The sequence below is a fragment of the Megalobrama amblycephala genome, linkage group LG7 (genome assembly GCF_018812025.1).
Source record: "Megalobrama amblycephala isolate DHTTF-2021 linkage group LG7, ASM1881202v1, whole genome shotgun sequence".
In the NCBI taxonomy this organism is placed as follows: domain Eukaryota; kingdom Metazoa; phylum Chordata; class Actinopteri; order Cypriniformes; family Xenocyprididae; genus Megalobrama; species Megalobrama amblycephala.
In genome coordinates this window covers 38,763,124-38,778,961 of record NC_063050.1, presented here as the reverse complement: position 1 = coordinate 38,778,961, position 15,838 = coordinate 38,763,124, and the positions used below count along the sequence as shown (strand labels likewise).

General features: G+C 34.6%; 1 long non-coding RNA gene across 1 annotated transcript; it reads right to left on the bottom strand.

Moving 5' to 3' along the window:
* Positions 1-5,988: 5,988 nt before the first annotated feature.
* LOC125272524 lies at positions 5,989-12,132 on the bottom strand. Its single transcript, XR_007185866.1, has 3 exons — positions 11,987-12,132; positions 6,345-6,388; positions 5,989-6,251 (listed from the first exon to the last, which is right to left on the bottom strand). It is a non-coding gene; the product is annotated as an uncharacterized LOC125272524 (long non-coding RNA).
* Between the last annotated feature and the right edge of the window lie 3,706 nt (positions 12,133-15,838).

Sequence of the window (15,838 nt, the reverse complement as noted above, 5' to 3'; positions counted from 1 at the left end):
AAGTGTTTATGACGTCATTAGGACTAGACCAGTTTGAACTATTATTAGCCACTAGATGGAGCCATTGAATTTTCACAGGCAGAATTTCATATTCACAGACACTCTCATAGCCTAATCATATTAGACAATCTGTTTAAACATTTGACAAACTTGTGTTCATTGAACTGACTGAACTTTATTTGACAATTTACACCCACATGTATTTTGAGATAAATACTCATATGATCTACAGATAAAAACAGAGACACAAAACTGTATGCGTTTACTTTTAAACCAGCTTCTTGCAACATCTAAACAATAAAGCTGAATAACACATTTCTTTTCTTTTAACATAATCTTAACACACACAGAAAATAATTTATGTTAATATTATAAAGAAAATAAAATGTAAAACCCTAAAGTAGCATTTGATCAAATAGGGGCTTAAAAGCATTCCCAAAAAAAATGGAGAAAAACTATGCAATGCTTGAACTATGCTTTATTGTGATTAGTGCAAAAAGTATATATACAAAAAAAACAAAAACAAAAAAAAAGGCTGTAAGCAGCTATACAGGCCCTACTAGCAACAGCTGAGAGTGTTTGAATGAGGAAGTAGAATCACATCTTGGCATAGGGATGTGAAGATGTCAGCAGTCTATAAGAGACTTCAGTCTGGAGGCAGATCTTTCCAGTTTTTCTCGTCTCACACTGATGTTTCTTCACAGAATCTGCCTGAAATGATTCAAAGGGAGGAAGAGAGAACAACCTAAACTAGTGAAATATCACATCAACCTATAAATCTCTGAAATAGTGAAGATTATTAGTTATTATAGTGAAGAAACAACAACAAAATAAATACACAGTTTAATATTCCTCCATGCAGTTTTAAATGAGGTTTAAAGAGTGCGGATGTCAGCTCTTATCTGATTGGCTGACTGTGGTGGGAGGTGTTACTGCTGAAGTGCTTTGACCAAAACCACCAATCGATCCATTCCATTTATCTGCTCTATGAATGCAGCTCAAACACTGCACATAATAATGCATATACATAATCCTAAAGTTGTGGTTTTCTGTGTTTCTACCAGCTCTTATCGTCAAGACAAGGACTTACCTTACTTATTTGAAATGATGATAATAATAATAATAATAATAATAATAATAATAATAATAATAATAATAATAATATGTGTGTTGGGTTTATGTTCTGTTGTGATTTTCTTATTTTGATTTTAACTTTGTTCTGTTCTCTGTGTTCCTGTGTTAATTTCCTGTCTTGCTTAGTTGAGCTGGGTCTGAAATTTCCCCCATACCCTTAAATAGGGCACTATTTGAGGGAACATCCAGTTGTAGTGGTGTCCAAATCCATGGTGGATATTGAATGAATGAGGCATTTATATACTGCATTACTATGTAGGGGAGAGCGGGGTTGGTTGGCACACTTTTCACTCTCTGTCACATACTGGGGGCTGGTTGGCACATGCAATGGGGTTGGTTGGCACAGATGCTATAGTTACAAAGAATGAGGTGACAAATGTAAAAAACTTGAAAATTTAATTCAAAACAGAAAAACATTCAACAGAATTTCAGCCCATTTTCTCCATAGATTGTATTTAATTGAACTAAACAACAGTTTGTATGTGTGTGTGTATGCGTGGCACTGAAGACAAACTTCTCCAGGCCGGCTATTCCTATAAAACTCAAAACAAACCAGATCGTATATTTATTTGAACTAAACAGCAGTTTGTAGGCTACGTGTGGAGTGTGTGTGTGTGCATGTGTAGTATTAGGAGTAACAGAAATAATGCAGTCTCAAAACAAAAAATAGTTCTCCCCACTAAATATATTGTAGAACTGTGATAGATAGAGATATATAAAATGTAAGGATTCCAGTTTATAGAGATAGGAATCATCTATATTTTGACAGGAAATTTACAAGTTTCTGATGAGCTATACTATGTGGCTAACATCATGTCAGTAAAGAGGTGTGGATGGGGTTGGTTGACACAGTCTTTCCTCTCTCCGTTGTTCTTAAATATTTTCTGACCATTTTGACTTCTAAAAGAAAATTATTTCATACATAAGTTAGTTCATTATATTATATTGCATTATATTCATTATGTTTTAATATGTAAAATACATAAATTAATAATTTTTTTAACCAAATGGCTATGTGTCAACCAACCCCCAAATCAGTGTGTCAACCAACCCCATCCACACCTCTTTACTGACATGATGTTAGCCACATAGTATAGCTCATCAGAAACTTGTAAATTTCCTGTCAAAATATAGATGATTCCTATCTCTATAAACGGAAATCCTTACATTTTATATATCTCTATCTATCACAGTTCTACAATATATTTAGTGGGGAGAACTTTTTTTTTGTTTTGAGACTCTAAAATAGAAAAGTTGTCTCACCTCAATAGTTAGTGACAGTTGAATGATTTCAGTAAATGGGTGTGGTCTGGTCAAGAGGGCAGTCATTTTAATGTTATAGATTTTTGTGGCAGCGCCCTCTAGTGTACTTGGATTTAACTGCGTGCCAACCAACCCTTGACCCAACCAGCCCCGCTCTCCCCTTTGTCACTAGCCTGGGTGCCAGCCCGAACCCCGCCCACAACATTTTTTGGACGGGAAGTTCGGTCTGGACTCGATCCATTGTGGAGTAATTATGCTCGGCTCCCAGAAGGCCGAGCCAATCAAATTGCCAGGGCGGGCTTTAATCGATGATAGACAGGCTATCTGCGGTTACGTAACCACCCACGTCATCAAAGAGCGCTTGGGTTGAATTGGTTTTCACCAACGATGACTGCAGCTGGAGAAGTAAGATGTTTAGATTCCGCTATCACGTCGGTAATAAAAGAAATCGACAGCGCATTAATTTTAAAAGACGAACAAAGAACCGCAATCAAGGCATTTGTCGATGGGAAAGATGTGTTTGCCGTCCTTCCAACGGAATTCGGCAAAAAGCTGCGTTCACGTCACCTCGTATTTACCGGAATCTTGAAATGACAACACGTGACGTTATATTCGGAGCTGTTCACGTCCTTTTGGTCCTTGAACTGGGAATTATGCGTTTCCATGGCAGCACTGTCAACGCCTAAATGAATCTACAGCTGTCAGGTGGTACAGCGCGGCCACGTGGTATATCTGGGAGCTTTCAGAAAACTCCCAGCTTACAAGCTGTAATTACGAGCTCTACGAGGACGTGAACGCTTTTTACAAGCTAGAATCTCGTAACTACAGGAATTACGAGGCCACGTGAACGCACCTAAAGTTTAAGTACAAGTTCAACATACGTCACTTACTGCGTTGCTCTGATTGGTTGTAGGTCTATCCAATTGAGTGCAGAGTTTTTTTTTTTTTACTGGTTCGGTTAAGACACGCCCCATAATTCAAGTGCAATGGAGCAGTATCAGACTCACATTCTGCCTAGAATATGAGTATGACGAAGTCAGGCTACTTTGTCACCTCATTCTTTGTAACTATAGCATCTGTGCCAACCAACCCCATTGCAGGTGCCAACCAGCCCCATACTGGGGGCTGGTTGGCACAAGTGCACAACATGAATTAATTATGAATTTTGAAGGAAATGGGAATCATTCGAGAACATTAAATATGTCTGTTGATTAGTTGAGATCATAACCTTTCAGTTGATACTGGTTAGACTATTTTCACATATAGCATGACTGAGAAATATGACAGAGAGTGAAAAGTGTGCCAACCAACCCCGCTCTCCCCTACAAACTACTCAAAAGCAGAAGCCCTCCCTGCACACTCAGTGTCTGAATTCACTCACTTGTTTCCATTAACTCCTTAAAGTAAACTGTATTAGTGACTAATGTAGGGATTAGTGAATGAGGGTATAGGAGGTGATTTTGAACACAGCCCTAGTTTCCTAGTGTATGCCTTTTTTTTTTTTTTTTTTTTTTACAACCTATTGTTTCCACCTGTCCCTTATTAATTCACTCATTTATGTATTTATACTTCTGTTTAGTTACTTGTTATTGTCTGTTATGGTGCTCTACATTTGTGTTCTTCTTCAGCTCTTTGCGTCATATTACTGAGAAGTATAGTTTTGTAAATAAAGTTCTGCCCTTATCTCACTGTGCAATTGTCACAACTGTCTGCTGGAACATCAGAACTCTGTTGCATGTCTGCAAAATAGTTACTCACGCAAAACATTTAATTCATGCTTCAAAACCTAGTTAATGTGTCAGTAAATTGGCCAGCAGCACTTGAAAAAAACTGTATTTGACTGCACCTGAAAGGTTCAGAGTATTAGCCACTAGATGGAGACATTGAGTTTTGCTTTCCTTTTATAATTATTTCTTATTCAACTGACTGTTTTTAATTTAATAAATGCAAAACGGTGTCTTTGTTAAATTCTGCACAGTAATCTAAACTGGATTAATTCTATAAAATCTGTTATGAAACATGAAATTATAAATAAAAATATGAAATAATACAGTTTTTTTTTCAATGGTTTACACACAAAATCCTTACTTGTCACAGTTTCCAAAACCTGACACTCAAACACCAGAACCACACACCAAATCTGCAAAACCTACACTACACTAATTCTTTGGCCTTTGATGAGTTTTCAATTTCATAAAACACTTTGGCAAAACGCAACACATCTTGATTTCCTTTTTCAAACATAACCATTGTTTCTGTCCAACTACACATGATTGATGTATTTATTTTCTTTCATAATGTGTAATACTGTATTCACAACCACACTTTATTACAAAAAAAAAAAAAAAAATAGTTTGGTTTCAATCTTGCTTTCATGTTTACCATTGGCAAACATGTTTTTTCATGTTTGCCAATTACTTTCAATATTGTACAGAAATGTACATAGGAGCTCATGAAAGAAGAGCTTTAGGTTTTGAATAACTGTGTATATATGATATCCAAAAATAGAATATTATGGCAAAGGTGTTTGCAATGTAAGACAAATTTTTGTTTTTGAGATGTGTTTGTGATATTTGAATGCAGTGCTTCATTTTACAAGAGATGTGAGGCATTTTGCCTTTTGTGTGTGCAATTATTGGATTTGTGTGTAAAGTTTTGAAAAGAAAAAGAGGCAAAGTTTTGAAAATGTGTGTAAGCAGTTGAAAAAAAAACTGTGAATTGTCACGACAACAGCAACTATCTCTTCAGTCATTTTTATATATTATTTTATTGTTGCAATGCAACAAAACTTATTTGGTGAAAATAATATTGTTTATTTTTATATTCATACTTTATTACATGTGTGCATTAGCTTTATGCACATGGAATAGATCACATTTTAATTCTACTGTTTTAGGTATTAATTTATATTAATTAAACTATTTTTGGTTCTGTCAATTTGTGCATTTCTGTTGATAGAGTCCAGTGGAAACATTTGTGGTTGATACTTATAGCTGCCCAGAAGAAGAGAGAAAAAGAAAAAAGAAAGAATGAGTGGAAGACAAACATACACAGGAAACCCATTCGAACATCCTGTTGATAGTGTGAGAACAGAGAATGTAAAGTTTATTTTTCTCATCCCTTCTATGACAAAGAAAGTAATTGATTCTGGAGTGAAAAGGAAAACAGATCTGCATTTAAGTTGTTGTTACTCACTTTAACGTTTTACTGATCAGTCTAAATTTTGCTTTTATACCACAGAAGGACATATTTACAAAAATAAAAAATAAAAAAATAAAACACAAACAAACAAAACACACAAAGTGGCTAATAAACAGTTATTAATTGTAATTAAGTATAATTGTTTTTTGTTTTTTAATCCAATAAACAATTTTAAATTAATGTTGTTTTTTTTAAAAAATCAATGTTATTTCATTACAAAAATATAATTTGCAACCAGAAAATGTGCAAATAAAATGTAATAGCGATACTTTTTAAAAATATTTTATTTAATTAGTATTTTATTTAAACATTCGAAAAAATATTTTTTATATTTATATATCATAATTGTATTTGTAAATGTACAATTATAAAAAAAAAAAAAGTGCTGCTAGTTAGTTGGATGTGTGCATGTGTAAATGTGGTTAAAGCAGGCTTGAAAAAAAGCAAGTTCAGAAATCATAACTGATGTTGTTGAGTACAAAAAGAGAGCAATAGAAAGCAGGAAGTTTTCAGTACGTTGCTTAAACTGAGCAGTAGAATCACATCTTGGCATAGGGATATGAAGATGTCAGCAGTCTATAAGAGACTTCAGTGTGGAGGCAGATCTTTCCAGTTTTTCTCGTCTCACACTGATGTTTCACTGTAGGATCCCCCTGAAATGAATATGACATGCAAATGAAACAAATTAAACTATTGTCTTTGACATGGTAAAGCTTAAAAAACAAAACAAGTAACAATATAGATACCTTAATAACATTTGCGGTGAGTATCTCTGCAATCTGCTCAGAATCTAAAGATCAAGTGAAAATATGCCAGTACAGTGAGAAAATAATGCAAGTCTGAACATAGTAACTTTAATCATGTATGTGCTCTTAAATACATAAAAAAATAATTAAATACATAAAAATGCAGTACCATTTAAACATAAATGCTACTGTATAATTTTAATACAGTTTAGTCATTTTTTACTATATAAACAACATTAAATATGTGAAACAGTTCAGAATCAGCTTCTCAAAAAAGCTCACATTGAGGCAGCTACACAATAACAATTTTCGGTAACACTTTATTTTACAATTGTAACATGTCACATGTAATTATAGTAATAACAGTAAGTTATGCATAATTACATGCAACTAACTCTAAACCAAACCCTAATGCTAACCCTAAGGGCGTATTCATTCACATCCGCCATTGCCTAAAAGAGTTTGTGAGACGCGCCAAATTAAACAAAAGTGTGGCCACAGCTTCCTTTTCAAGTGAAATTAGCTCTCACCAACTACTTAAATATTTTCTCATTTCAGTAATGCGTATAAATGAATTTCACTAAAGTTGATCAATATTTTCACTAGTGTTTGTAAGAGTCTTTTCAATTATGACCCCTCATATTTTAGGCCCCTGAGTCGGGAGGCTGTTCTAGTATTTTGGTGATGGTGTTTGGAGCACAGAGCATGGATTGTCAGTTGTTGTGAACATTCACCTCACTGTGTGTGTGTGTGTGTGTGTGTGTGTGTGTGTGTGTGTGTGTGTGTGTGTGTGTGTGTGTGTGTGTGTGTGTGTGTGCGTGTGTGGTTTAAGAATAATCACTCTACAACTAGCCTACCCGGCTACGGATAAGCCTTAGTTGTTCTAGTTATTTGTTTTTGTGGTGTGAGCTGTGGTTGTTTAGCTTATTCAAGCTATACATTTGTCTGGCCTTGAGTGTTTTATCTGATTACTGTGAACTTAATAAACATTTTGTATACTGATACCTATGTCTCTGCCCTTCATGTTAATGAACCTGTGTGTCTGATTCTATCAAATATTCAGTTCCCCTTATTTTAAAGGGGTGGCATAGTCAGCATTAATAAATTTTTTCTTAAAGGTTTTGGTGTTTAGTGTAAATGATTCACTTCCTGTAGCCGCGCTACACTCTGAAACTAGTACGATAAGTCCATCTAATGGCACCTTCTCCATTTTTTTTCCCTTGTTGTTATGGAAACGACAGGTCTTGCTACTCGCTTGTCATTGGTCAGCTGTCAAAAAGGCGCTTGACATAGGGCTTTTCTTTTCTTTTTTCATAAAAGTTTAACTTTTTTCAACTTGAAAAGACGCTCTGAGCTGCAGAAAAAGACGCCGTCGGTGGCGTTTAAAAAATCGCTCAGTACTTTTTTGAAAACATGATTTATTACATAGGATAATAATGTAAAACAGACGCTTAAAAAACACGCCAGTTGTGAACATATAGCCTAACCCTATAGTAAGTGCATGTTGTTAACCCTTTCAGACCTGAAGGCTTTTTTAGAGTTTTTTTTTCTGAGCGACACACAAAAGTAAAGACTCATAACTCCAAAACTGTAGCAAGGAGAGTCAAAAGGTAGGTATCATTTGATAGAACACTTTTTAAATTTTAAGAAAATATAAATTACATTACATTTGGATGATAAAAGACAAAAAATATATACAATTATTTAAAATAATTTTTCTTTTTTTATTATTTGACATGGAATAACTCAGGAACACAAGTGAACATTTGGTGATGCTCTCCTACATGTGAGCTGCATATGGTTCGAATTTCATGGTAATAGCATAAAGTTATTTAATAAATTGTTATTCAATTTTTTCCACAGCCAGGTAGAAACGGGCTGCCACAGCCAACAGGTGGTAAACTCCGGTTTAGAGTTTTTCAAAATGGTTAGATGCATTAAAAAGATTTCTACAAATTATTCCACGTTGAAAAACGAACATGGATGGGTCCAAGAACAATGGATACACACTGCATCCCTGAAAGATGAGAGACATGTTTTTAGCCAAGTATGTTAAATCATTCCGTGAGTAATATCTTGTGATCAGCGCAATATATTATGTTGATTGTGGGTTCATTCTAATCGTGAGAATCTGCTTTAAAAATTGATGTGCAATTTTCTATGATCATTTTTCATGAAGTTATGAGCATGTGAAATATACATATTTGTATTCAGTTAGCGGCTGTGCTGTTTTTGTTTTAAATGCATATTACTCAGACTCATTAAAGGGTGAAAACAACGAAAAGCAGAAGCATGTTGGAGGCTTGATATGAAAGTTTAAAGTCTCTGGTTTGTGCTACCTATATGGAGTTTTTATTGACTCTTAAAAAGAGACGCAAATGGGAGCGCCAACGCTCCATCCGGTCTTGAAGGGTTAATTAATATTTCATTCTCATTACTTTTAACTAGATTGAAAGGTTTGTAAACAAAAGTAGTTTTAAAGTCCCCTTGAAACCAAAATGTAAGTTTTATAGCTTTAAGTACAAATATGTTAGCCTTAATGTTATGAATAAGCTGGTGTGTTCCAAAACATTGATAAAATTTGCATTTAGGAGATATAAACACTCAAAACTTACAGTCTCACACTTCCGCTAAAATGGATCACGGACATCACATCGCACTTCAGCATGAAATCGAAGCTGAAATCGGTCATTTGTTCACACATTTACTAGCTTCTACATGGTGAAAGGCACATAGTGCACTATATAGAGATTAGGGAAACAATTCAGACAGTGTAAATATGCTTTCCATTGACGCGAATTAAGTCAGTTTTCGCGTTAGTATAATGTGAACCGCCACAGTGGGAGCACAGTCTGCTCTGGCCCATGGACACGAGAGCACAGAGTGGATCATATCCGCGAGTCGGCTCAAACCACAAAAGGTATCGGACCCATTTGAATTGTGCACAGAATGCTATATTTTAAACTGATATAGAGGAGAATAGGAGGATAAACGGAGATATTAGATATTTAGATATTAAAAGGAGGCAGAGGTTTTACTGAGTTTAATGGCTCTGGCCGAGCTGTGATATAAACAAAACGCTATTGGCCTTTTTAAATAAAGGGGCGGGGCTGTTCGATATATCGCCCTGTCTTCCTGTTTCAGTAGAAATTACGTCAACACATTGAATGATGCTGCGCATTCCAAGACACTTCAGCGGGCCTTTAAAAGCTTGAAGTTTGAAGGTTTTCAGTTTGGAGTAGTATTAAAAGTTTGACAGTTTTAAAGGCCCAGTCACAGTGTAATATTTAGGAGGATCTGTTGGCAGAAATGCAATATAATATACGTAATTAACCGTTATGTTTTTATTACTTTAGAATGAGCCATTTCTATCTACATACCAGTGGTGTATAAAGTAGCCTATACTTGAAAGCCACACTTGAGTAAAAGCATAGATATCTTACCAGAAAATGACTTTGGTTGAAGTTAAAGTCACTGTTTTGAATATTACTTGAGTAAAAGTTTTAAAGTGTGTGATATTTTTTGTACTTAAGTGTGAAAAGTATTTTTATATATTAAATGTACTTAAGTATTAAAAGTAAAAGTACAAGTAAATGTAAAATACAAAAGGAGCAAAAAAAAAAATATATATATATATATAAAATAAATTTATAAATATATAAAAAAAAAAAAAATATATATATATATATATACATTTATTTAATTAAAAATACAGTAAAAAAACAGTAATATTGTGAAATATTATTACAATTTAAAATAACTGTGTACTATTTAAATATATTTGACAAAGTAATTTATTCCTGTGATGCAAAGCTGAATTTTCAGCATCGTTACTCCAGTCTTCAGTCACATGATCCTTCAGAAATCATTCTAATATGCAAACTTTTGGACTGTACTGTATATATATATATTTAAAAAATTGCTCTATACAGTTTGAGCAGCAAGATTGTTTTACTATAAGGTATCTTACATTTTGTTTTTCTTGAATGAAAAAAAATGGCAAAATGTTTATTTTAAGTTTTTAATATAAAAAATACTAATATATTAATTATACATTGATCATTCATGTAAGAGACAACTTTAAAATGTTCATATGTAAATGTTGAAATTTACTTTTTGAACAATACTTTTATTAACTTTATTTAATGTTAAGGCATAGCATAGATCTATTAGCCTATATGTGTACTATTACACATTATTTGCCTCTATTTTAGAAAACTTGATGATTATCGAGTCAAAATGTGTAAAAAGAACTGAAATCAAATACATTTCTGTTTCTGTCACTGCATGATGAGGATACAGTTTAAATATGCAACTTTGCTGGATAACGAATGCGTAACAGCGAACAAATGGATATAAACTAATGCAAATGAATGATAATGCTTTAAACAGATGGTGTTTTTGTCACATTGTTTTAACCGCTTGAGGTATTACTAATGTTAGCATCCTCTCAGCCTCGAAGGCAAACATACTACTGTTCTCCACTAATGCAGAATCCTATTCTACTTACAGAAAAAAACGAAACTGGCGCTTCACGTTCAATCTGTAAGTTATAGGGAAGGCGTAGGACATACAGTGCAAGCTTTTTTGAAGAATACAGAAAGTGGAAGCACATGCAAGGCGATCATTTGTGTTTATAAAGCATATACAGTTGTATTTTTTTCGAAAATGACAGATCGTTTCGCTAGATAAGACCCTTATTCCTTGTCTGGTATCGTTTAAAGCCCTTTGAAGCTGCACTGAAAATGTAATTTTGACCTTCAACCATTTGGAGGCCATTGAAGTACACTATAAGGAGAATAATCCTGGAATGTTTTCATCAAAAACCTTAATTTCTTTTCGACTGAAGAAAGAACAACATGAACATCTTGGATGACATGGGGGTGAGTAAATTATCAGGAAAATTTTATTTGAAAGTGAACTAATCCTTTAAGGCCATGCTGTTTGCTATGGTGTTCTGTGTGGTTTCAAGGCAGTGGCTACAAGGTTGCTATGGTGTTCTGTGTAATTGCTAGGGTATTGTTATGTGGTTGCTAGGGTGTTCTAGACAATTGCTAGAGTGCTTCTATGTGGTTGCTAGGGTGTTCTGGATAGTTGCTAGGGTATTTCTAAGGTACTCAGGTAATTGCTAGGGTGTTGCTATGTGGTTTATAGGGTATTCTGGGTGGTTGCTATGGTGTTTATATGCAGTTGCTAGGGTAATCTGGCTGTTGCTAAGATGTTGCTATGTGGTTGCTGTGGTGTTGCTATGTGGTTACTGAGGTATTTAGGATGGTTGCTTGGGTGTTGTTATGTGGTTGCTAGGGTATTCTGGGTGGTTGCTAGGGTGGTATTTGGTTGCTAGAGTATTCTGGGTGGTTGCTAGGGTGTTGTTATGCAGTGGCTAGGGTAGTCAATGTGGTTGCTAGGGTACTCGGGGTGGTTGCTAGGATGTTGCTCTGCGGTTGCTAAGGTACTCAGGGTGGTTGGTAGTGTGTAGATAGATGGATTTAAAACAAATAGTTGCACATATTTATAATTTGTTTGCAGCTTTGATTGCTGAACAAAGACATTAGGAAAATATTGAAACTAAACTAATATATAATTTCTATATATTGAGAAAATCATAAAAGTGTCAAGGATATGAACAGCAAATGAAATACCTGTAGTTTTCCTTTGACAGAGGCAGTACACACAGATCGAGGAGAGAAGAACACACACCGGACACACACTGAACAGCAGCGTCCAGCAGAGAACACAGTCTGATACACGAGGAGTGGAGGTGATGTTCAGTCCAGAACATGAAGTTACTTCCTCTATATAAAATAAACATATCATTATTATTATTATTATTATTATTATTATTATTATTATTATTACAGTCATGAGGTGTGGAAGGTTCAGAACAAGAAATCCATTGCTCAATATAAAATAAATATAAATGAATGTTTGTTCAAATATTTTTATGTTCACTGCGCTTCTTCAGTGAGAAAGTGCTCCAGAATTACATATGACACAATAATGATATAATAATAACTAGCAGAAATGTTTTCTTACCTGCAAAAGAGAGACTAGTTGTTCGGTTTCCGTAACAGTACACTTTATATCGGTTGATCCTGCCTTGTTCATCTGTTTTTACCTTATTCTCTTCTTCTGCACAGTAATACAGTCCCAGTAAGAATTACTGGAGCAATTGTGGACAGAGCTGAAACGCTGAAATGTCCCCAAGTCCAAATTCATTACATTTATTATGAGAGAGGGTTGATTTTCATGAGAGCAGTTTCTGATCCATACAAAGCGGGAACCAGTAAAAGAGCGATCACAGTAGAGAGTGATGTTGTCTCCTGGTCTGACTTTCATCTCCACTTCTGCTCCAGAGATTCTGTTCTGACTGAACAACAAAACACCTGTAAAAGAGCAAAATAACTTAATAAAGCACTTAAATTTGAAATATGTATTACCATACAAAAGTATTCACAGTAATATTAACATTTAGGTTAGAAAACTCTCAAAACATCTGAAAACTTTCTCAAACCCATTTTTTCTTACACATGAGCACGACGAGAGCAAGTCTTGACCTCTCCATCTCTGTGAGTGACTGTGAATAACTGACACTGGTGAGGGTCTTACAGACGGCAGCTCTCATCTGATTGGTTCATATCAATGGAAAATCTTTTCTAAAATGTTTCACGTCACAGAGGGGTTGGTCATTAAATTAGGTTATCATGTGTACATACAAAGAGTAGTATAAAACAATCATTGGTTACCCTATAGACTTTTTTACTCTAATTTGCTCTGATTGGTTTACAAAAAGGGAAATCATCATCAAACAGATATGAAAAGGGGGTAATACTTTTGTTTGTCTGATAGATATGTTTAGTATCAAATCATTTTGATGTATACATGCAGATAATCATCTTCACTTGAGAAATTTTGTGCTTTACATTTCAATTAAGTTTTTTTTTTTTTTTTTTTTTTTTTATCAAAGTTCAGCTGTAAAACTCATGATGTTCTCTGTAGTGGGTACAAACCAGCGACATGTAAACATGTCAAAACAGGAAACCACAACTCTTATATTCAGACCATTTAATGAATACACCTTCACATTTGCTGATGTGACATGTTGTCAAACTCTCACTTCATCTCTTACTTGATCACTGGTCAACAAGCACAAATGTTTCCATTAGCCTATGTGTGGTTTTGTGAGTTGGTTAGAGTTCACACATTTGCATGAAGGAAGTTTGCTCAGCTTGTCTATACTGTGGTTAAACTGACACTGACAGCTGTCCATTGAGCTGAAATTAGCTGTATTATATTCTAAAACAGAAACTGTAACACATGTGAAGATCAATACTTCATATGATAAATCAACTACACAATACACGAAAGTAAGTTGGGAGTCGGGACTTGATTTTGTTCATCAGGAATTGATTGGATGATTGTGGTTTGCTGTGATGTCATGTGAGTGACAGGTTGTCCCGCCCTCACACCAGTAAACACCATCAGAGAAGAGAAGAGACGTCGCTGCAAGAGGGAGGGGGAATTATTTTGATTCAAGATGAATTTAAAAAAAAAAAAAATGTGTGTGTGTATCACAAATAAAGTAAATTTACTTAATTTAATTATCAGCTTCCTGATAAGTGTATTAATTATTAGACATGGAAACAAAGCTTTGTCCAGAGGCACACAGATATTTGCACATTATTAAAAATTATATAAAAATCATAAAAAATTATAAACAAAAATGTGATGTAAGTTGTTAAGTATGACATAAATATTGTTAAAGGAGCTAATGCACATGTGGCTTTTTCTAATACTCAAACAGAAAGTAGAACCACATATACTCCATCTTTCAGAATGAACATGTCTGTTGTTCAGTACGTTCAGCAGTGGGAGCTGTCCAATGTGCTGAATTTATACTGGTCCTGCATTGGTCACTAGATGGAGTGAAAATACTACTCAAGTTACAATGCTGTATGTATAAGATCACTGTCCTCTACACTCCTTCTCTTTCAGGCTTTTGAGTGTCTTTTCCACTATATCTTTATCCAAGACTGAATTACAGATTCCCAGATCAGGTCAGTTGAACTTTTCTGTGTTTGAGATGAATGTGAATGGTATATTTGGAACAGCTGTTAGGCATCAAACACAGATGTGGTTATTTCAATGACAATGAGACACCTTATACAAGAATGTATGGCTGTGTTCATGTGATTATCCAACAAATGACAGTCCTGTAATATTATTTCCCATCAGAGCTAAAACACACAGTGACAGCAGAGGAGAAAAGTGTCGCCAAGCCTGACAACATGTAATTGCCCGTTACTTCATCTTTTGCAACACTGTCATAAAATGCTAACATCAACATGTCCAAAGAGTGCAAAGTGTGCATGTGAATGACTGATTAGTTGGTCAAAAATAGCAACACACACACACACACACACCTACACACACACACACACACACACACACACACACACACACACACACACACACACACACACACAAACATACTTGTAAATGTGGTTTACTTGTATGTGGTTTATCCATCTACACTGATCCTACCCCTAAACCTACCCATCACAGAAAACTTTTGATATATTTTGAATAAAAAAAAAACACAGAAAGTGTCCTCATAAACCAGGTTTACATTGTAAAACCAGTATCATTATACACATTTTTCAGTCTTTTCAGCTTAATAATAATCATTAAAGGTCATGAAACTACCCACAAAATACCCTTTTTAAGATACATTGAATGAAGTAAATCAATAAAATGTCTTTTTTTTTTTGATTAGACAACAAAAAAATACAAAACAAAATGAATAAATAAACAAAATAAAGTAAATAAATAATTTAAATATATTTTTTAATTATTTAAATACATATATATATTTTTAAATTGTACATTTTAATTATTATCTTTTAGTATTAGCATTTTTGTTCATGTCATTCCATGCTACTGCACAGTTAAAAAAAATAATGGCAATAATGACCCGTTTGTGCCCCGCACCCACACACACACATGCACGCTCACACACAGCACGACATCGACAGCAGCTGGCACAACCAAGGAAGAAATCATCTGTTCCTCGACTGACCGACATCGACATTGTCTAGCTGGAAGAATGTCTGATATCTACTCACGTGGAAACAGAAATTAATGCCACAAGGAAAAAACCTCACTCCAAATCCAAATTAAGGTCATGCTATTTTATTGCTGTTGTTTTTAGGTTTGCGTGTGTGTTTCTTGTGTCAAACTGAAGATGATATTCATTTCCCTCAGAGTCCATAGTATCCCACAACAAATGCCACATAGAACTCATTTGTGTACATATTTTTTTTAAATGCGCTGCTACATTTTTAGTTGGAGTTGGAGTTTAAGATTTACATTGTGGCCCTTTGGGGTCATCCCATCTTTCAGACTCAAATCACATACTTTACTACTATATAGTGGGCAAAAAACAGTATGCGACAAAAGAAGTGTGTCCAAATACACAGTACTCATAAAAGAGT